Here is a 25,035-nt window from a genome sequence, read left to right on the forward strand (position 1 = left end):
TTATAATGAAATCGTAGTTGCTTCGATAGCGAATGTGACATCTCATATATCTGAGATTCGACAATTCGATCAAGAGTGAAGTGTTTCATGAGATCTTTTTATTAATTAATTTTTGTAATCACCATATTTCGTCCGAGCCCTATGGTTTTTAATTTTGAGTTTGAAGATGAAGCTCATTTACATTTTATTTAGTTTATTATATTATTGTTTTCTTATTTTGTATTTTTATTATTTATTTTATATTATATCTACAACTATTATTTAATTGTTAATATAATAAAAGAAAATTCACAAAATTCTATATATAAGTGGTTGGAAAAGGTTAAAAGATAAAATAGGATAACGTTTATATATAATATATATTATATTTGATAACTCTAAAATATATTAATGGATAAAAAAGATATTTATATAATACATAGTATATAATTGATGGTATATTATATATAATATATATTTATACATGGGTAGGGTCTAAATTTGTAAATTTCTGAATCGGTGATTTTAATTTGATTCAATTCGGTTCATTTTTTATTTTTTATTTTGAGTTTTTTGAATTTATTTTCACTATATAATTTAATGGTTTTGGAGACGATTAAAATTATCTTAAAAAGTTTAAAAATCATTTCAATAAATGTAAAGATGACTTAAGTAGTCCTTAATAGTTCTTCTTTAAAAATGTGTCTATGAAAAAGTTTTAAAGACAAATATGAAAAATCATATTAATATTTAAGGATGAATTTATCTCTAAATCTTGAAGGACAAATATTGTCCCTAATTCATAAAAACATACTAAAATAATTAGGGATGAATTTTGTCCCTAGAGCTTTGGGACAAATATCGTCCCAAAATTTTTTTAAAAAATATATATATTTGAAGACGTTGAATATTTAACACATGAACCAAATATTTTTAGTAAGCATTGTAGATTTGCTTGTGAAGATTAAAGCCTAGAGGCTTTGCAGCTCCCTCAATTTTTGAGATCATTTTATTAAGAGGCAGCAAAATTGGTTTCTAGCTTCACAAAACCCTACAGGATAGAAAAATAGAACGAAGATAATTGTTGTTGAAATTCATATAATATAAGGAAAGCTAAAGGGATGTTTGAAACTGTCATGACTGAAACTCTGTGACATTAAAAACGCTTATAATATGCTAGAATGAGATAACGTCAGATTTGATGATAGAGAGATTAAGAAGCACAAGCAATTCATGAGGTCACAACCCAAGACTAATCAAATCTGGTTTAAAGAAAAAGTTAGAATGGAATGTTGTTTAATAGAACAAAAGTGTATAGTAAAGGTAATTTAAATAGAAACTGATGTGTGAAGATAAGTTTTAACACCCCACACCCGGTCTAGAAGTTCAGTCCAAGTTTAGGGAGTTACATCAACGATACTCATATACCACACAAGTAACATAACAATACTAGACCATGGTTCATATAATATTCATCATAAAGATTAGTTATTTAGTTAGTACATAATCTTCCAAAGTGCTATTATCATAAATTACCGAAAGTATCAACATAACACTTAAAAGATAGGTAAAAGCTTGATCGAGCTCCCGCGGCACTGACCCGTTCAAGACTGCGAACCACTTGAAATCCAATCAATAATAGTATGAGTTGTAAACTCAGTGCGTAAAAGAAATTTGTTCAATTAATGCCCTTTTTATAAATAATTCCAAATTCAAAAATTCGCTTCAATACAGACGAAGTATTTAATTCAGATTCGGAGCAAATTTGTTACATATATGTATGCAATTTTAGTTTCAAATATAATACAAATTAGATTTAGATGCAATATTCCTAACCCCAACCACTACACACCCGTCTTCGGCCATCCCAACACACCGTTATGGACATTCAATGTCCAACCAGCCCTACACACCTTAGAGTGTTCGTTTGACACTTTTACGGAGACGCAGCTTAACTGCTAGATCAGAATGCAACAAAGTGCCAAAATCATATTGATTCCCAATGTAGCTAGGCCACTAGTTTAGAACAGATTACTTCTTCCTTCGTTATATCCCAACCCATGCAGATGCAGAACACAAATACCCGTAACATGTATTTAGTCATTCTAATTCATTTCACAATTAAATAAGGCAATTCAACATTATAATAAGCATTATAGTATACATATAACTACGTTGCTTACAAATTAGTCTCAGGATCAGACAGTTCTCATGTAATCAAATTCAATCATTCGTACATTGAGGAGGTCAGTATCAGTTTTAAGTAACGTTCACGGCCTCAAAAATGGGTTTTGGGCCCCAATAATCTGTAATGTAGCCAGGTCACATGCCCATGTGCCTTGCCCGTGTAGTTCCGAAGCATAAACAGTGAGTTACATGGCCTGGACACACGTCCGTGTCCCTGCCGTGTGACTTACACGGCCTGGGTACACGCCCGTGTCTCTGACCGTGTGGTTTTATACCATAAACATTAAACGGCCCAGACACACACCTGTGTCCGTTGCCCGTGTGAACCCTACACCACTATGGCCACAAACGACCTAGACACACGCCTGTTTTGCCGCCCGTGTGACCCCAAATAAGTAAACAGTGAGTTACATGGCCAAATCACACGGCTTGCCACACGGCCGTGTGGCGTTGACAGCCACCATTTCTGACAATCGAAACTTGCAAAAAGTAAGGTTTTTGGTACGAACTTGGTTTCGTTTGACGAAAAAATAATACGGAGACAACCCGAAACCTAATTAACCATCCAATAACCAATTACACCATTGTTTTTGATATTTTAACAAAATCAACGTACCGTCAAGATTATGTCAAAAATTTTGACACAATCCCAACTCAATTCGCATACTCACCTTGCACAAAAAGAGGAAATCAGACTAACACGGCGAAATAACATCTCTTGAAATATCCTCGCCTAAAAAGTAACCAAACAAGTGTTTAACAGAACATCAAGCAAATGAGCAAAATCCCATTTCGACAGAAAAGTGTTAACACAATGGAAATCACAAAACAAAAGGAAATAACATTGGAACTTACACAATATCGACCTCACAGGCAACAAAGACTTCCCAGTTCACGGAAAAATCAATTGCAATAAGAAGAAAAATAAAAGAAAGGAGAATAGGAAAAACAGTGAGCCAAATGTGGAAAAAGAAAAAGAAGAACAATAGAATTTCTTTAGAATGTTTGAAATTAACCACCATCACATATTTCGGCATTTGCAAAAAAATATTTCCTAACGCATGTGATGGGACTTGAACTCAGAATTAAACAGAATACAGACAGATGCTTAACTAGTGAACCAGCAGGCCCATTTTTGACATTGATTTATCAGAACTGCACTTAACTACCCAACACATGGATAAAGGTTGTTTTAAAAAAATAAAAAAAACTTTTAACTATGCCACTCGAACTTTGGACCTTAAACACAAAAGAAGAGCACAAAACCAGATATACCAAAATTTAAGTACTGCAAATTCACACAATTAAACTCTTAAAATTTTGGGGCGTTACAACTCTCTACCCCTAAAAGAAATTTCCGCCTCGAAATTTTACCTGACTCAAATAGATACGGATACAGTCGCCGGATTGCTTCTTCAGGTTCCCACGTGGCTTCCTTAGTACCATGGTTCCATCATAGAACTTTTACTAGCGAAACAATTTTCTTCTTCAGTACCTTAACATCACATTCCAAAATTTGGATAGGTTTTTCCTCGAATGTTAAATTTGATCGCAACTCGATCTCGTCGACAGGAACAACATCGAGACATGAAATACATCATGAATCTGATCCAATTTCGGTGGTAATTCCAACTGATAAGCAATAGGTCCGACACACTTCAAAATACGATAAGGCTCAATGAACCTCGGGCTTAGCTTGCCTGTGCGTCCAAATTGGAGGACCTTTTTCCAAGGTGATACCTTTAGAAACACTTGATCACCTACCGAAAACACAATATCCTTTCTTTTTAAATCTGCATAAGACTTCTGCTGATTGGAGGCTGCTTTCAGGAGATCACGAATCACTTTCACAGTGCTTTCAGTTTTAGAAACCAGCTCAAGACCCGGTATCCAGCGTTCACTTAATTCAGTCCAACATAATGGAGTACAACACTTACAACCATATAAGGCATCGTAAGGTGCCATCTGAATACTAGACCGAAAGTTGTTATTGTATGCAAACTCTGGTAACGGTAGGTACTCCTCCCAACTACCTCTGAAGTCTATCACACAACCCAAAGCATATCCTCTAGAATCTGAATAACCCAATCCGACTGTCCATCGGTCTGAGGATGGTACACAGTGCTGAAATTAAGTCGAGTGCCTAAAGCCTCATAGAGTTTCTTCCAGAACCGAGACGTAAGTTGTAGATCTCTGTCAGAGATTATTAAGACTGAAATTTCGTGTAGCCTCACAATTTTGGCGATATACAGTTTAGCTAAATTTTGTAAGGAGTAATCTATTCAGATAGGAATGAAATGGGCTGATTTGGTCAACCGATCAATGATAACCCAAACTGAATTTTTCTTATTAGAGGTTAAAGGAAATCCCGTAACAAAATCCATTGTTACCCACTCTCATTTCCATTCTAGGATCTTAACTGGCTGAAGTAGTCGAGAGGGCAACTGATGTTTGGCCTTAAATTTTTGACACGTTAGACAGTGAGATACAAAAGTGACTACCTCTCATTTTAGTCTGAGTCACCAATAAAACTCTCGAAAATCCCAGTACATTTTATTCCCACCAGGATGCGTAGCATAGGGACTATTATGCACCTACTTTAGAATCGAATGCCTTAATTCCTTATCATTGGGTACACAAATCCGACCTTTAAAGCATAACACATTATCACTATTCAAGCTAAAATCAGAATTCTCGTTTCAACCAATATGTAGCAATCGCTGCACTAAGGACTCGTCGCTCAGTTGTTTAGCTCGAACCTGCTCTACCCAAATCAATTTAACTTGTAATTCTGCCAACAATCTGCAATCCTCAACCAAACTCAGACAAGTTAACATTGCTCTCAAATCAGTCATCGCTCTATGGCTAAGGGCATCAGTTACCATATTTGCCTTACTCGGATGGTACTCTATCGTGCAATCATAATCTTTAAGTAACTTAACCAATAGAAGCTGTCGGAGATTTAACTCTTTTTGGGTTAACAAATATTTGAGACTATTGTGATCGGTGTAAATAATACATCTTTCACTATACAGATAATGTCTCCAGATCTTCAAAGCAAACACGACCGCAGCTAGTTCAACATCGTGCGTAGGATAGTTGTAACACCCATTACCCGTATCCAACACTGGAATAGGGTATGAGGTATTACCAAAACACATATCCTTGTAAACGTATTAAACCGAGTTATAAAATTTCATCTAAATTAAAACTTTCAAAATAATTAACATGCTTCTATAACTTTTCACAATATATCCTCAAAATATTATAATCATAATAATTAGGGCCTACGAGACTCGATACATACTCATGCAATTCAATACTTTATTTCCATTTCATTTAATTCGCAATTTCTTATGCGCACAATTTAAATCATATCACTAGCAATTTCCATTTAATTCACGTACAATTCAATGACATTAAGTTCAACACTAATACGTATTTACCATTTATCTCAATGTTTATCGATTATACCATTCAATAACACATTTATGAAATTCTCAATTTTGCAATGAAGATATCACTTTAGCTTAAATAACAACATCATCCTATTATAAATACACAACCACTTATCAATTTTCTTTAATTCTTTTGGGCCCATTTTTCACTTACCATCCTTAATCAAATTAGGGAATGGTTACGAAAAATTGAGTACTTCACTTCCTCTTGGCCATAGTATAACTATGGTCTTACGTATGATCACTTATCACTTGTCCCTGATCAGATAAGTGTAGCTAGGCTACCACTTATCACTTTGTCACTTGATCATATAAGTGTAGCTAAAGCTACCACTTATCACTTTGTCACTTGATCAGATAAGTGTAGCTAGGCAACCACTTATCACTTTGTCACTTGATCAGATAAGTATAGCTAAAGCTACCACTTATCACTTTGTCACTTGATCAGAAGTACTCAAATCCGGTGATCCGCTCAATTTGATCATTTATTCAATTTTCGCATTTTTATTTTATTCTCATTTCAACAATAAATATATATTTCATAATGCATTATATAATTCATGAAATTAATATTTAATCATTAAATTTCAGCCATATGAACTTACTATTTCATTATCTTTCCACACTTGTTCCTATGCACATCATACAAGATATAAACATATCATTCAACCATAGTTGCAAGCTAGTGTATTTAAACATAACTCTTTTTGGAACTAACCACATGATAAACCATTCATGACATTATTTCATGCCAAATCATATACTGAATATACCATACACACATAATATGAAACTTTATTTTCACACATGAGCTTAAACCATGACCAATAATACACAAATATAAGCATCATTCATATTTCATCGTTTATCAGTTATAATCAAACATATGACATAGTATAAACAAATCATTCATATATTTCTCAATTTTCCTCCACCTCCTCTCCATTCCTCATCCTTAATGTGTATAACACATTTAAACAACATTATTCGTACTTTCACTATTTTCTTGTATGTAAAATTCAAGCTGTCCGTCTCAGTTAGAGTCACTAAATTATTTTTCTCTGGAGCTACAGAACTCAAAATTAAGATCCGTATATTTTCCCCGAAACTAGATTCACATATTTTCTTACCATAAAAATTTTAGAATTTTTGGTTTAGCCAAATAGTACAGTTTATTCTTTAAAGTTTCTCCTGTTTCGTTGTCTGACAGTTCTGACCTCTCTTCACTAAAAATTAATTATCTCATTGTACAGAATTCAGATGATGTTTCCGTTTACTTATTTTGAAAAATAGACTCATTAAGGATTATAATAATATAAACTATAACTCATAATTATTTTTTTTACAATTTTTAAAAATTTTCCAAATTTAGAACAGGGGATTCCAAACTCATTCTGACTCGGTCTAACTAAACTTCAAATATATCAAAATTTACAAATCCATTACTTGCACCGTTTATTCTATGAGAAACTAAACTCAACAAGATTTAATTTCATATTTTATTCATCCTCTAATTCAATTCCCACAATTTTTGGTGATTTTTCAAAGTTAGACTACTGCTGCTGTCCAAAACTACTTTAGTGAAAAATGTTGATTTCCATTTTGCCCCAAATTTCACAGTTTATACAATTCGGTTCTTTCTTAATTAACCCCTAAATTAATCTAATTTTCTCAATTAATACTTTACCTAGACATTATAAGTTGTTACAAAACTATTGAAATTCAGAATTTCCACATATAACTCTATCTTCAAACTCTTTTACTATTAGGTCTCAAACATTCACTTTCTATTCAATTCTTTCAATAAAATCAGCATATGAACAATTTAAAGCTCTAATTCCATGCTAAATCATCATATACTTCTAGCACATATTCATAGCAACTTTCAACTTCTCTCATAGAATCAAAAACTAATGAATTCAACAAGTGGGCCTAGTTGTAAAAGTCACAAAAACATAAAATTTTCAAGAAATAATCAAGAATTGAACTTACCTGCAGTAAAAATAGGAAGAACCAGCTTAAGGAAACCCTTCTATGGTGTTTTTGCTGATGAGAATGCAGAAAAATAAAGAGAAATCTAGATAATTCCACTTTGGTCCTAACTTTATTAAGTAAATTTTGCAATATTCTAATTTTGCCCTTAATTCTCCTTACTTTGTTGCTGATTTCATGCCTTTGCCGTCTAGCCCAAATAGACCTTGGGTTTACTTTCCTTTTAAGCCCTCTTCCTTTTATCATTTAAGCTATTTAATCATTTCCCATAATTTTGCATTTGTTATAATTTAGTCCTTTTTGTTCAATTAATTATCGGAACTTTAAAATTTCTTAATGAAACTTTAATACTAACTTTTTAACACTACATAAATATTTATAAGAATATTTATGGCTCGGTTTAAAATCCCCGAGGTCCCGATTCCTTATTTTTTATTCTAATTATTTTAATATTTATTTCTAGTGTACTATTCACTATTTCAAAAATTTCCTAACTTCACATTTAACTTATACTCACTAAATTAATAATATTTTCTACCCATTTTTTGAATTTAGTGATCTCGAATCACCGTTTCAACACCTCTAAAAATTCAGGCCATTACATTTTTTCTCGTCGGATTTGTGGTCCCAAAACCACTATTCCGACTAGACCCAAAATCAGGCTGTTACAATAGTTACCCTCGTGTGTCTTAAGCTACCGCAACGAGTAAACAACCACCTTACCGCCTTGCATAAGCACACATCCTAACCTGACATGTGAAGCATCACTGTATACCACAAACTCCCGACTCGATTCCTGTTGAACTAAGACATAAGCCTATGTCAGAACGGACTTAAGCTTATCGAAACTAGATTGTTGTGTCTCAGACTACACAAATGGAGCATTCTTAGGCAGCAGCTTTGTCAAAGGTTATGTAATCAGAAAAAACCCTTCGACGAACCTACGACAGTAATCGGCTAAACCTAGGAAACTACGAAGCTCAGATACATTTTTTTGGCTACTTCCACTCAAAAATAGCTTCTATTTTCTTAGGATCAACTCGAATCTCTTCCATCGTCACCACGTAACCCAGAAAAGTGACCTCCTGCAACCAAAACTCACACTTACTAAACTTGGCATACAACCAAAACAATGCAGAGATGATCATCATACTCAGTTTTAGTTTCAGAGTAGATCAGGATATCATCGATAAAAACCACTAAAAATTTATCCAAGTAAGATTGGAACACCCGATTCATTAAATCCATAAATGTCGTCGGGGCATTCGTTAAACCGAAAGACATCACCAGGAACTCGTAATGTCCGTAACGAGTCCTGAAGACGGTTTTGTACACATCAGCCTCCTTGACTTTGAGTTGATGGTAACTGGAGTGCAAATTAATTTTGGAGAACATAGATGCTCCTTGTAACTGGTCGAACAAGTCGTCAATTCTCAATAACGGGTACTTATTCTTGATTGTCAACTTGTTTAACTGTCAGAAATATATACACATCCTCATCGACCCGTCTTTCTTCTTAACAAACAACACCGGTGCCCCCCATGGAGACACACTTGGTCGAACGAATCATCTATCAAGGAGTCCCTGAAGCTGTGCTTTTAGCTCGGTCAACTCTTTCGGTGCCATGCGGTAGGGAGCAATAGATACCAAAGCAGTACTTAGTAACAGATCAAATCCAAACTCCACCTCTCTATTCGGAGGTATTTCAGACAATTCCTCGGGAAAGACGTCCGAGAATTCCCTCACGGTGCGGATATCTCCCACTGAAAGTTTTTCGAGAGTAGAATCGGTTACGTAAGCAAGGTATGCCTCGCACCCCCTTTTGGACTAACTTATCTGCTACAACAGTGGAGATTACATTAGAGGGGTAATCTTGACACTCACCAACCATGACCACCTTGTCATTCTCAATCGATCTCAGAGTAACTCTCTTGGATGCACAGTCTAGACTGACCCGATACTTAACGAGCCAATCCATTGATAGAATTAAATCAAACTCATTAGAGGGTAATTCCATGAAATCAGCTGAAAATACCATACCCTAGAGCTCTAGGGGTACCCGCCTGTATACTTTATTAACTCAAATTGACTGACCCAAAGAACTAATCACAGAAAACACTCTAGTAGTATTCTTAGCGGTTAAACCCAGATTTACAAAAACAATACTAGCTATGTACGAGTGAGTAGAGCCAATATCGATGAGAGCATAATACAAAACAGAATGAATAAAGAATGTACCTAGAATGAGATCAGCATCATCGCTCTCCTCGCGGCGTCTCGCCGCATAAACCAGTGCCGACTTACGAGCCTTAGCTTGACCTCCATCTCTACCCGGTGTTCGTTGTCAACTCCAAAATTCACTACCACCCTACCAGTACCACAACCGTTGAATGGTCGTTGAACCTCTCTTAGAGGCCAAACAAAATTTGGGCCCAAAGTCTGTGCCGCAGCTAGCACTGGATCTGGTTGACGGGGGCAATCCCTAACTCGATGCTCCATCTAACCGCAATAGAGGCATCTTCCAACTTCCTTCAGCCCTCGCCCGGATCGCGCTTTCCACAATCACTGTACAGCTGAATCTCAGTCACTATAGCTAGTGCCTCGGCCCTCGGGGGCTTATCAAATCTCGCCCGCTTTTTAGGACACTGACTAGAACCAGAGAGACCCGAATCCTTCTTAATCGTATTATGATCCTTCTCACGATCACGCTGCTCACGCTCAATGCGCTTTACTTCTTCCACTATTTTTGTTTTGTCAACTAAGACCGCAAAAACCCACTTCCTCTAAGGAGCTATCAGAACCCACAAATCATATCTCAATTCTTCCTCAAACCTCATGCACTTGTCGTAGTCAGATGCTACCAAAGTCTGTGCATACCTACTCAGTCACAGAAACTCGACTTCATATTCAGCCACAGATTGGTCACCTTGAACTAGGCTCATAAACTCGCGTCAGCGAGCCTTAACATAACTCGCCCCCACATAATTACCCTAGAAGGTGTTCTTGAAATAGTCCCAGTTCACTTATTCAGGCTAAGCACCTTGCTCAACGGTCAGCCACCACTGATAAGCTTCGTCCTAGAGTAAGGACACAACACCCTTCAATTTCTGAGTGGGAGTGTAGTCAAGATCTGTCATAATACACTCCGTAGCCTCGAGCCAATAATCTGCAATAGTAGGAGAGACTCCTATGACGCCCCTGACTAACTCAGCCCAATTCGACCGGAGTAGTTCAGTAACTGACCCTCGACATCCCGATCCTGAATGAGCCTATGTGACCCTCTCTAATGCTCGAATCATGGCTTGGGACAGTGCGTCATCCCCAGTCGTCAGAGTCTGGGACTCCGTCTCAGCAGTGGGAGTACCAACAGTCTCACTGGTATCCAAATTGGGCATACTAGCCATAGAGGATAACTCTGCTCAAGTTCCTCCTGGGCGTCCTCGACACCTCCGTATACCACGTCCACGATTGCCGCGCGAACTCATTATAGCAATCTAGCTACAATGTCAGAGTACACAGATCAGTCCATACATCCAGCAGGATGATTTCACCATTTTAGATTAAAACATTTTTCCAATAATGGTTTAGGTATTACAATCTTTATAACAGAATAAAAATACTTATAGGGTCAGCGTTGGAGGCTTGGTTGTTCACTAAGGTTTTAGTTTATTTATATTAATTCAGATACAAAATTATCACTAAGCTACTTTTCTCACACATTATGAGCCCAAGTGTTGGCAAACCTGACTTTGATACCACTAACGGCATGTTTGGTTGGCATGAATAGCCATTCCATTCCTTGCCTATTCCGCGCGCTACAGTGATTACACCCCTATTCCACTGTTTGGTTCACCGTTTACTATTCCACCGTTTTGCTATTACTTGTTTATTCCCTCAGCACCTGTAATAGGTATTCAGGGGTGGGGGTAAGGAATTGGTATTCACCGTTTACTGATTTCTTCTCCCCAAAATTTTGAGACCAAAATATCCTACTTTCTTCTACCCAAAAAGTTTGCTCCAGATTTCATATCCCCAGATCTCATCCTTCCTTCAAAATTTCTGCCGCTACCAAAAGAACCATGACTCAATTCCCTAATTTTTCCACGAAAATTTCAAATTCTTCTCTCGCCAATACGGCGGAAGATGCCCAGGTGTCGCTGCCCGAGCCCAGGCCGCAGTCTCTGCCTCGCAAGCCGTGGCTCATCGTCAGTCTCGGTAATCCCGGTAAGAAATTCAATGGCACCCGCCACAACGTATTAATACGTCCTCGTTTTAATTTTTTAACGAATTTAATGTTCTTTTAATGATTTTTTTGTTTCATTTTTTTACCAACAGGTGGTTTTTATGATGGTAGATGCTATAGCTAAGGCTAAAGGGATTTCTATTAACACAGTTAACTTTAAAGCTCAGATTAGAAAAGGTACTTTTTAAAAAAAAGTTCAATCTTCGAATGACTTTCACTATTGTTAAATTCAAGAACTTCAATATGCTTTGATGTATTGCATGCCTGTTGAAAATATAATAGCCATGGAACTTTGCTGGAATGGGTTATTGTTTCTTCATAAATTTATCATTTAGACATGATAGAGTCCCAAATTTCTAATTCTAGACTAGTATATTGCTTTGATATTAAGTTGATTCTACTTCTTCCAATTTTGAATAACTATATGTAGTGTATTTGAAGGGTATATTTCGTAATGGGTACTTAATTATCTATCCATACTAATATAATGTCTTTGACTGAGTTGGTCTCACTTGTTAAACAGATTGTTTTATTGTTTTATTGTTTTATGGTTTTGGTGATTGAAGGGTATATTTTGCAATTGAAACTTCTAACTGATTGTTTTATGGTTTTGGTGATGAGATGTGCTGTAAAACACTAATAATTATATATTCTTTGATGTTCATAATCTACCACTAGCCTCCCACATGTCATTAACGAACCTAAGGGAGACATTACCTGCCTGAGGCATCTTGAGAGTGTTTGTAACTTGTATGCCACTCATACCTTAAAAAGTTTTAACTGCAATTGTTTGCAACTTTATTCTTGATTTTGAATGCTTTAGATGAAGATACTGTTTTACATTGTAACCTTGAAGAGTGCATTTAGATTACTCATTGGGAAAAGATCCTCCCTTCTACTACAAAAATAATGGAAGTTTCAACTACTTTGTTTAAAGGGAGTAATTTACCCTCAATTAAAATTATGGCCGAAATTTTAATGATTTTAAGATATATAAAATTTAACTAAAAAATATCAACCTTAGATTTAGTTGAAAGTGGATTAGTGACCCTTGGATAATGGAAACTAATTAGATTAAACAGTAAAACAAACAAGAGTGTATTGGATAATGGAAACTGATTAGATTAGAATCCCACCTAAGTTTATCTTTGATTTGGATGATGGCAGACAATAGCAGCTGCAATTCTTAGTGACTTCACAATTTTCATATTTTTTGAGAAACTTATTTAATACGTGGCATTAACTATCCAAAAACCTTCTATACTTCATCTTCTTCCATATTAGTTTAAGCATCAAGATTGGTATTTCCTTATGCATAAAGATAATAAAACATAAGTTCTAGCCTGATAGATGGAAAATAAAAAGTAAAAGTTTATTCATTTCAATGAAAATTGTAGGTAAATTACAAATGAATTCATGTTCTAAAATTTTCTTAGGCAACTCAGAATGTCCCATTATGCAATATTTAATTTGAGATAGTTACTTTTTTCGGATTTATAGGAAATGTTCCTGTCATGCTTGCCAAACCGCAAACGTTTATGAACTCAAGTGGTGAGTCTGTAAGTGAGCTATCTCAAAGGGCCTATATAATGTTTTAGAGAGACTAAGATTCTCACCTGATTGAAATTACTATAGTTCTAATATCCATTGGATGGTTTCACTTTACATATTGAAGGTTGGGGCCATTGTATCATATTACAAGATTCCATTGAAGCAAGTTCTGGTGGTAATTTTCTTCCTTTATTATGACTTAATGATAATCTTTTCCCTCCCCCCTCTGCACTTACAGTTCCCTTCTACAGATTTTTGTGCATCCTTGATCCCAACCCACCGCATGAAAAAGTTCCAGATTTGAAGCTTAGAGATTTCTATTTTGTACTTTATATAATTGTTTTTTGATTTGTTGTCTTGCATGAAGTGATCTACTACACTTTCAATGGAGAGAATATTTGCTTAAAATGTAGGACACAAATGGTTAAATTGTGTTGTTTAAGATTCGAGAATCAAGAGGTCTTAGTCTCCCAATTGACTTCCTTGAGCTAGTTTGATAAGCATGCAAGTCGTATTGTTTCTTGATGATTAATGTGTTGTTTTTTAAGGATAATTGAATTTCTCAAACACTAGTAAACTGTTTTAATCGAGAATTATTATTTTTTCTGTTTTAACTATTATTTTTCATTTATTATTCAAGTTTTAATTTAATTTTTATGGATTGATGTAATAGATTTGTTTTTCAATTATTAAATAATGCATGTTTTAAATGCTTTAATTCATGTAAAGTTTGGATATTGACTAATTTTAATTTACCAAATTATATATTAAAAAATTGAAAATTTTGATTTAATTTTTATTCTTTTATTTTGCTTTAAGAAAATAAATTAAAATTATTAAAATATATATTACCTAAGGAAGCTGTTTTTCTTTTTACAAATTAAAACCCAAAATATCACTTGTTTTGCTATAAATATTAATATATATATGTGATATTTTGGATTGATGTAATAGAAATATTGAATAAGTTTAAAATTTTACATATATAATAAGTACAATTATATCGATAAATTTAACGATTGAATTATTAAAATATTAATCCTAAAAAATACAAAAAATATAAAATTAAAATAACTTTACTTGGATGTAAATAGACCTGTCCATGGGCCGGGCGGCCCGGCCCGGCCCGACAGCCCGCCCGAAATATGAGAGAATTCGGGTAAAAATATAGGCCCGAATTATGGGCTTGGGCAAAAAAATGAGGCCCGTTTAAAAAATGGGCAGGGCTCAGGCTCAAATTTTTTGGCCCGAGCTCGGCTCGGCTCAGCCCAAATATAATAAATATTTATTTTTTATTTTAAAATACTTTAAAAATAAATTTTTTATTTTTTATTTTTATTTTTAAAATATTTTTTTGTGTTTATTAAAAATTGGCCGGGCCGGGCTTATTATTTTTTTCTCGGGCCTGGCCTGGGCAAAATTTTAGGCCCATATTTCGGGCCGGGCCGGGCCGGGCCGGGCCCGAGCCTAAGAGTCGGGCCAAAATTTTTTTGGGCCCGGCCTGGCCCATGGACAAGTTTAGATGTAAATGAAAAACTCTCATTACATATATATATTGATGTATTTTATGGCTAAACAAAATCAGTCCCTTGATTAGTCAAACAATTAATTCGTTTCGTATCCTGTATCTTCAAATAACGTGGGGGGAATTTGTATATATGTTTGAGACAGCTAATACCATATCTTAAGCTTATAATTAGTCTTCTAGAAATAGAGTAGATTTTATAAGTATAATACAAAAGTAAATATATGTTGAAATAATTTATAACAGTGCAAAATATAACTAGTAAAGATAATTTTAATTTCTATTTTGTTTCACTAATGATATTTTAGCACATTAAATATGTATTACAGTTTAAAAATAATAACGTACATTATATATAATTTTTATAGTATTATATATTATGATTTTAGTAAATTCATATAAGAATAATTATATTAATAATTTTATTAAATTATGTTTTTTTAAAATTATATTTAATAATAATTATGTTAAAATATGATTAAATTATTTATTATTTATATTAATAATCTTATTAAAATTTAATAACAATAACAATAATCATCAACCTAAAAAAACTTCTACTAATGGTATTCTAGTCATTTTAGTTTTTTTCCTTATGCTATTACATCATTCCATTCAACCAAACACAAGAATACCATTATAGTTCTATTCCATTCCATTCAACCAAACAATTGAATTACTATTACAGCTCTATTCCATTACACCTCTATTCCATTACAACGAACCAAACGTGCCCTAAATGTAACACCCACACTCGGTCTAGAAGTCCAGTCCAAGTTTAGGGAGTTACATCAACGATACTCATATACCACACAAGTAACATAACAATACTAAACCATAGTTCATATAATATTCATCATAAAGATTAGTTATTTCGTTAGTACACAATCTTCCAAAGTGCTATTATCATAAATTACAGAAAGTCTCAACATAACACTTAAAAGATAGCTAAAAGCTTAACCGAGCTCCCGCGGCACTGACCAGATCAAGACTGCGAACCACCTGAAATCCAATCAATAACAATATGAGTTGTGAATTCAGTGCGTAATATATATGCAACAGAGCATATTTGTTACATATATATATATATGCAATTTCAGTTTCAAATATAATACAGATCAGATTCAGATGCAATATTCCTAACCCCAACCACTACACACCGTTTTCGGCCATCCCAACACACCGTTATGGACATTCAATGTCTAACAAACGCTGCACACCTTAGAGTGTCCGTTTAACACTTTTACGGAGATGCAGCTTAGCTGCTAGATCAGAATGCAACATAGTGCCAGAATCATATTGATTCCCAATGTGGCCTAGCCACTAGTTCAGAACAGATTATTTCTTCCTTCTTTATATCCCAACCCATGCAGATGCAGTGCACAAATACCCGTAACATGTATTCGGTCATTCTAATTCATTTCACAATTAAATAAGGCATTTCAACATCAGAATAAGCATTATAGTGTACATATAACTACGTTGCTCACAAATTAGTTTCAGAGTATCAGACAATTATCATGTAATCAAATTCAATCATCCGTACATTCAGGAGGTCAGTATCAGTTTTAAATAATGTTCACAGCCTCGAAAACAGGTTTCGGGCCCTAATAATCTATTATATGGCCAGGTCACACGCCCATGTGCCTTGCCCGTGTGGTTTAAAAGCATAAACAGTGAGTTACACGGCCTGGACACATGCTCGTGTTCCTGCTCGTGTGACTCACACGGCCTGGGTACACGCCCGTGTCTCTAACCGTGTGGTTTTATACCACATACAGTGAGTTACACAACCTAGGCACACACCCGTGTCCGTTGCCCGTATGAACCCTGCACCACTATAGCCACACACGACCTAGACGCACGCCCGTATCCCCACCCGTGTGACCCCAAATAAGTAAACAGTGAGTTACACCAAATCACATGGCCTGGGCACACGCTCGTGTACCTGGCCGTGTGGCATTGACAGCCACCATTTTCTGCAACCGAAACTTGCAAAAACTAAGGTTTTCGGTACGCACCTGGTTTCGTTTGACAGAAAAGCAATACGGAGACTACCCGAAACCTAATTAACCATCCGATAACCAATTACACCATCATTTTCGATATTTTAACAAAACCAACCTACCGTCAAGATTATGTCAAAAATTTTGATGCAATCCCAACTCAATTCGCATACTCACCTCACACAAAAAAGAGGAAATCAGACTAACACGGTGAATAACATCTTTCGCAATATCCTCGCCTAAAAAGTAACCAATCGAGTGTTTAACAGAACATCAAGCAAACGAGCAAAATATCGTTTCGACAGAAATGTGTTAACACAGCGGAAATCACAAAACGAAAGGAAATAACTACAAAACTTACACAATATCGGCCTCACAGGCAACGAAGACTTCCCAATTCACGCAAAAATTAATTGCAGTAAGAAGAAAAAAAAAGGAGAACAGGAAAAACAAGGAACCAAATGTGGAAAAAGAAAAAGAAGAACGATAGAATTTATTCAGAATGTTTAAAATTAACCACCATCCCACCTTCTGCCATTTGCAAAAAAAAATATTTCCTTACGAATGCGATGGGACTTGAACTTGAAATTGAACAGAATACAGACAGATGCTTAACCAGTGAACCGGCAGGCTCATTCTTAACATTGATTTACCTAGAATTGCAGTTAACTACCTAACACATGGATAAAGATTGTTTTAAAATAATAATAAAACTTTGAACTATGCCACTTGAACTTTAGGCCTTAAACACAAAAGCAGAGCACATAACCAGAGATTCCAGAATTTAATTACTGTAGATTCACACAATTAAAATCTTAAAATTTTGGGGCGATACATAAGGCATACCCTGGCTATATACATTACCAAAATAGCATACATATGAGAGAAATTTCAATAAATTAGCTTCATTATGGAAATCCTAAATGGATTCCAAACAAATGCATTCCTAATGCAATATCTTTAAGTCAAGGCATCCTTTGATTTCCCTATAAAAAACAAAAAGCAAATTCAGTTTAAAGTTTTCAAGGAAACCAAATAATTATCCTATACTAATTCAAACATACCTACCTTCAATGCATCCCAATGGAAAAAAATGAGTTATATATACACTAACTACTCCAACAATAGCTTTCTTGTACAGTCCATACAAAATGAGCTGAGAATATTATATATATATATATAACAAGAGCTTAGGTTCCAATTGACATGGAAGCCTAATATTTCGACACATGTGAAAATTCTTTATACAATCAATTTTTGTTTTTTTTTTATAATTTTCATGTCCATTTTACGGTCGTAGCTATCCCTCCCAACAATATCATCTCCAAAGTTCAAACATGGTTCCTCCTCTTGGGAGTGCAATGTGCCTTACCATTGCACCCAACCACTTATCCAATTTTTAATCCCACATTGATTAGTAAACACACTTACCCTATAAATAAGTGTAAATTTCTTCACTATTTTCATAAGCTCTCTTGAGTTAACTACCATTTATTTTTTAGTTTATTTTTTCAGTCTAATAAGTTTTGATAAATATCCTCATAGAATTTTTTTTACAACTTTTAGATATAATTTAATAAATTAAAAAATTTAATTTTAATCCCATATTGAATAGAGAATACTCTCATATCTCACATTTACCTTATAAATAAGAACTCTCATATCTCACATTCACTATTTTCATTACAAATTTAATTTTAATCCCAAATTGAAGAGGGAATATCATAGCTCACTTCTTCACTATTTTCATTAAAAAGTTAATTTTAATCCCACATTCTCTAAAGAACAAACTTATGTATAAATAAGTATCAATTTCTTCGTTATTTTTAATAAAAATTAATTTTAATGTTACGTTAACTAGAAAACACTCTCAAATCTATAATTTAGAGGTATTTATATATTATTAATATTAACGGTGATGATTTTAATAGAATACTATGTACTAAGATTTTGTAGTAGTACTAAGATTTTGTAAATAAATCTTGGTGATTCCATTACACTGCACTTAGTCACCAAAAGTCGGCAAATGGTTATGTGTAAATAATTTATATATAAAAATACAAATTAAATAAATTAATTTAAATAAAATAAACTTATACATCTACATATAAGACATTATTATTAATTAAAGGCACACTGATTGTTTTATAATTATAATCAATATTACCATATGCACATATCAAATTATTTAAATTTACTTATTAAATAACTTATTATTGATACAAATTTTGATAGATTTTCATAGCCTTTAGGATTATAACTAATTTATACACTAAGTAAGCCTTTGCATCACACAAATAAGAAAACTACTATATATAAAAAAGACAACATTGGAATTGACTATTGAGAAAACTAGCATAAAAAATGAACGTGATGTTTTACCAGCCAAAAGCTAAACAACACCAATCACCACTACTTTTTTTTAGGGGGAATTTCCCAGATTATCTCAACATGAATAAAGCTCAAACATGGCTCAACACGGCTTTATCCAACCTTGAAACATGTCGGACTGGGTTTATTAAACATGATGTCCGCAATTATCTTCTTCCCATTATGTCAAATAACGTGTATTAGAAAAAATTTTATAGGAAGTTGGGAATCTACATGTAGGAAAAACAGCGATAATAAGCACTTAATGCTTAGTAAGTTCAAATGGAAAATTACAACACTTACCTTGCTCATAGGTGAGCATGCTAACTACCAAAGGTTTTGGCATACATTTGGCTAAAGCTTGGTGCATAATGTCACAACAAAATGTAAAACATAGGTATCCAAATGTGTTAGGCATTATAATATGCCTAAAACATTACCAATTCGTATCAATTCATACAAGATCATCACCATTTCATATACTATTATCAATTTACAAGTTCATACCATTTCAATTTAAATAAAAAATCATAATAGTTTACCAAATTAGTTTCATTTTTGTAACACCTTTACCCAGTCAGGTCGCCGGACTAGAGCTACAGGATGCTACAACAGTTAATAGGCATAGGAACAGCCGCCGGAGTAGTCGTCACCTTTTGAAGGGCCTTCACTATCACTTGGAGTAAATTCTCATTGTTTTTCCCTGTACGTCTATATCTATCCTCTTTAGGTTGTTTAACCCCAACTAAACCTATGCAGGGTGCTTCAGATAATACTCTATTTTTGCTTTCAACGGAATGACCATTGCTGAGTACATCGTTATCGTTATCATTTCTGAATGCTCAAGACATTTTAGCTATAAAATAAGGAAATTTAATCATCAGTATCCAAATCTCGACTCCGACTCAATTTGATAATGGCATGTACCTCTAAACTCTAATATGAGCTCGATTTAGCCCGATAATCGACTAAACCTATAGTTTTGATACCACTAAATGTAACACGGCCCTCACCTAGTTTGGTCCCTAGACCTGAATGATAAGATTCTATGGTAATTAATAGAACAGTTACACGTAATTCATAATTTAAAATTTCAATTATACATTGAATAACTACTTATATTCACATAAATAATGCTTTGCAAACAAAATTGGGTTTAAATTGAGCTTATGAAGGCTCTAGAATTGACCCAACATCAAACAATGATCATTTTGAAACTTTTACTAAAGAATGATAATTGTACAAAATAGAAGTCACACAGCCATGTGCCTAAACCATGTGGCAAATTGTGGCCGTGTGAAATTGGAGTCACACGACCGTGTATCTAGACTGTGCAACTCACTGTGGTTGTGTGGGTCAAAATTACAATTATTCAACAAAAGTCACACGGCCGTGTTGCTGGGCCGTGTAACAACTAAGCTGTGTGGAAATTAAATTGCCAAATCTATAGTATTCACACAGGTGTGTGGCCAGCCTGTGTGATAGCCAGGAACCGTGTGCTTCTAATAAATCCTATATTTAATTGGCAAGCGACCGTGTCACTAACCCGTGAGTGTCACACGGCCATGTGGCCAAACTGTGTAGTACAAAATATGTCATTTTGGGACCTATTTCATGCTTAATAATATCCAAAACATAGTCTGTGTTCAAATGCTCAACAATGCCTGCTCAAAACCTGCATAATTTCACTAGAAAACATACCAATTCGACACATTCATGGCACATTCATTCAAAATACCATATGCCTCAAATGGCACCCAACACATATCAATTTACATTCAAAAAGATCATCAAATCTAACCTAGTCATCTACAATACAAATTAAATCTATCACAATGACCATTTCATGACTAATATGACCAACATTTTTCTTACCATTTCATATTAACATTAGCATGTTATTTACTCAACCATTTCACTATTAATCATCATTCAATATACCACATTTAGCTACTAACTTGCATTGTACCTATTTCATCTTTAAACACATCCCACACATTTATAATCACATAGTTCATACCACTAATGGTTAACCTTTACATATGCACCAACAATACCAAAATATCAACTTTCATTCAAATATAAGATTGACACCAAAAGACTCCCTTCGGTACATACCATTAATTAACAAAAGCATCACCAACTTGTTGAGTCCAATATGGTAGCTGGATGCTGATTTCGACAAGTGTTTAGGATCAAAACCTAACTTGCGCATGGAAAATAACAATCGTATGTTAAGTATAACTCAGCGGTATTTCTATATCTGATAGAACATAATATAAATTATGTAATGCATGAATCAACAAATGAAATTTCAAATGCAAATTAATATAACTATCTACATGTCAAAATATATAACTTGATTATACAGTCTAATTTTACATTTCTGAATCTATAATCCAATATCCACTATCCATCATTATTTCAATTCATAAAAATTAATTTCTCAATTCTCAGAACATAATTTCATCGACCAATCATCAATTCACATATGTAACAACATAACTCGTCTCAAACTAAATTCAATTGCACAATTATAACAATATTTTATATTTTTAAATCTATTCAATTTACTCCTTATCATAAACAACTAATTCAAATCGATCCAATTTAGCTCGTTCTATCATTTCTAGCTTACCTTATGATATTAGTATGCAAAATAGTTTGTAAATGTAGCAATTGAAAAGGTTTGGGTTATAGAAATACAAATCGTAAACTCTAAGCTATTCATTGACAACTTTGTCTTTTCCTTTCTTTTTCGAGGAATTCGGGTGTATGTTAGCTACGGATTAACATAAACACATAATTTCATCGTTACACAATTAATCCCACACTCAATTGCAAATTTACACAAATTTTAAATTTTATTCGATTTAGTCCTTAAAATCGGGACTAGCATAATTCTCAGTTTAGAACTCAAAATTTCAAACCAATTACACTATAGTCCATTAATGATCTAGTTCTTAATTTGACATCCAATTTTACAGTTTATGCACTTTAGTTCCTAATGCTCAAAACTTTCAATTAGCTTTACAATTTAGTCCTTTTTCCTTTAAAGCTTAAAATCTTTAAATTTAGCACCTAAAACTTTAAATTCTCAACTATGGTAATTTTCAAAACTTTAATAATTCTACAAATTAATACATGGGCTGAATAAATTAGGTTCCCATGATCTCAAAACATAAAAATTACAATAAAAAACTAAATTATACTAACCAAATTGAAGCTTTAAATCTTAAAACCCCTAAGATCGACATTCTTCTTTCTCCCTTCTCTTCTCTCAGTTTTGACTGAATGGAGAAGAAAATAAATTTCTCTTTCATTCCACCATCTTTTATTATTTTAGTTATATTTATTTTATTTTAATGTTTTGTTTAATTTATTTAAGATTTATCAAACTAATCATCACTAATGTAACAGCCTAATTTTGACCCTAATCGGATATAGTGGTTTCGGAACCACGAATTCGAGTCAGAAAAATATTTTTATATTATTTTTAGTGTTTATTATATGTTAAGTTATAGGTGTGAAAAATTCGTGTGGAAATTTTATCGTTTGAAGGTTCAATTTGATAAAAAATGATTTAATCGCGTAAAATAAAAATTTAGAGGTTAAATTTTAAAAGCATTTATTTGTTGTTGTCTTTTTAAGTGGGAGGTCTAAAGATGTAATTAGACCAAAATATAGTTAGTGGATGACATATGGCAACATTGTCCTTTATATATATATGTTTTATATATTTATTATAATAAGGTTAATTAAGTAATTTAGTAATTATAATGTATATATGTTAAAATAAACTAAGAAAAGATGATTTTTATCATCTTTGAAAGCCGAATGTGTAAGAGAACTCATGCATGGTTTCTTTTTGAATGTTCAACACTTCTAAAGATAAATTAAGGTATGGTTTGGTTTCGGTTTTTGATAATTTTTACATTTTTGAGATCATTGTTTCGAATACTATCCGGCCCATGTTTGAATTTTTAATTTCAATGAATATTTTGAGTTGTGCCGTTGATGAAAATTTGTGTTATGTGATGTTTGATGATGAATAATGAAAGATGCATTTTAGATTAATATGTTTTGTATTGGAAGTTTTGGTGAAATTGAGTAATTAGAATTAAATTGTGAAATTAAATTTTTGAGGGATTAAAATGTGAAATAAATGAAATGTGAGGATTTGTATGAACAATAGGTACATTAGGCCCTTGTATGTTGTGAACAAATTTTGTGTATTTTGTGTTTTATCCAATAGGGACTAAATTGTAGAAAGTGTAAATGTTAGGGGCAAAAATGGTAATTTACCCATTTATGTGTTTTTGGATTAAATTGAATGTAATTATATTTAAACTAGCTTATTTTGAATATAATTAGATCAAGAACCGAAGAAATCAGAGTTGGATCGGGGAAAAACTAAAGTTGTCGATTAATCGTCCGATTTCGACTTTTCAATGTCCGAGGTAAGTCCATTAGCAATTTGAGGTTATTAAATCAGTATATATGCATGTATATCTATTGTATTTTGATGAGCTAAAATTGAAAGTATATGGATTGAATTTGGTTTAAGTATGAATGATATGTATATATGTATATATATGTATCATGTTCGAAAATATATATATGTATAAATACTTGTTTTTAATCAAAGGTAATTATATATATAATATATATGTATACATAAGGTTCGAATATATATATAAGCATATACATGTATAAATCCTTGGACTTGGTTAAAGGTATGAATGTGTACATATATGTACACGTGAGTTGTAATATATATGTATACTCATGAATAAGTCTTGACTATATTTAAAGGTATGAATCTTATGTATGTATATGTAATTTCGAATAAGTGTGTATATACATGTACAAATTTTTGTATTGAATTAAAGGTATGAAATTGTTAGCTTAGATTATCTATAAGGTATTAGAATGTATGATATATATTTTCTTTGAATTGATTTTTTTTAATGTTATGAAATATATATATGTATTTAAGTGATTCGATTAGTAAATGTATGTTACTTAAAGTATGATATAAGTTAAATGATAAGATTTTAACAGTAGAATTTAATTTATTAAGTTATATGTATATATATGTGAGTGTACGAATGTATAATTAAATTATTTAGCTGAATTTGGTATTTGATCTTTATATATCTATGTGATTTAAAAATATAGTTTATAAATTATTGACCTAAATTTTTATGTATGGACAGTATATACAAATATAGTTCAAACATGAGTAACAACTTCTGTGAATTGAGATTTTCAGGCTCAGTGCCTATCAGGTTTATTGTCAGTGAAATAATTCAGACTTTATGTCTAGCAGGCTTGATGCCGGTGAAATTATTCAGACTATACGTCTAGCAGGCTTAATGCCGGTGATACATTTCGGACTATAAGTCTAGCAGGCTAAAAGCCGATGTACCGAATCAGGTTTTGAAACCTAGCAGGCTAAGTGCCGGTGAATCTGTTTAAATTATGTGAGAATATGCAATTGATATATCTATGATTTTGATTATATGGAATTGATGAATACATAAACATTCGATCTATTTTTTAGTTACATGTATTTGATGAGTATACAAATGTTCAGTCATATGATTTTGGTTATATTAAATTGATGAGCATATATATATTCGGTCTAAGCAATTGCTAAATATATATATGCATTCGGTATATGCATATATTAAATATATATGCATTAGGTATATGCATTTG

At 33.3% G+C, this 25,035-nt stretch overlaps 2 long non-coding RNA genes across 2 annotated transcripts; both read left to right on the forward strand.

Annotated features, from left to right (window-relative positions):
- Positions 1 to 11,383: 11,383 nt before the first annotated feature.
- Positions 11,384 to 12,174, forward strand: LOC121217057 (uncharacterized). Its single transcript, XR_005913269.1, has 2 exons — positions 11,384 to 11,840; positions 11,952 to 12,174. It is a non-coding gene; the product is annotated as an uncharacterized lncRNA (long non-coding RNA).
- A 945-nt stretch (positions 12,175 to 13,119) lies between these two features.
- Positions 13,120 to 14,016, forward strand: LOC121217058 (uncharacterized). The gene is made up of 3 exons (XR_005913270.1): positions 13,120 to 13,418; positions 13,535 to 13,585; positions 13,662 to 14,016. It is a non-coding gene; the product is annotated as an uncharacterized lncRNA (long non-coding RNA).
- Positions 14,017 to 25,035: the final 11,019 nt, after the last annotated feature.

This window comes from Gossypium hirsutum, chromosome D05, assembly GCF_007990345.1.
Source record: "Gossypium hirsutum isolate 1008001.06 chromosome D05, Gossypium_hirsutum_v2.1, whole genome shotgun sequence".
NCBI lineage: Eukaryota > Viridiplantae > Streptophyta > Magnoliopsida > Malvales > Malvaceae > Gossypium > Gossypium hirsutum.